Source organism: Penaeus monodon, chromosome 24 (assembly GCF_015228065.2).
Source record: "Penaeus monodon isolate SGIC_2016 chromosome 24, NSTDA_Pmon_1, whole genome shotgun sequence".
Taxonomy (NCBI): domain Eukaryota; kingdom Metazoa; phylum Arthropoda; class Malacostraca; order Decapoda; family Penaeidae; genus Penaeus; species Penaeus monodon.
Genome location: NC_051409.1, coordinates 30,582,040 through 30,582,246, shown reverse-complemented (window position 1 = coordinate 30,582,246; position 207 = coordinate 30,582,040).

The following is a 207-nucleotide window of genomic DNA, read 5'->3' as shown; positions in this document are numbered from 1 at the left end:
GTAATCACCCAGAACCGACGAAGATGCATCCACCACGCTGCTAAGCCACACCGTTCACCGTGCAGTCTGCAGGGAAAGCACGACTGTTCCCTTTCAAAGTCAGATAAACACTTCTGACAGATTATTCCATATGCATGCTTGGCGAAAGACGATCATCGGGACACGGGAATTTGGGATTTAGGTTCAGTCTAAGGAATTTGGAAAACG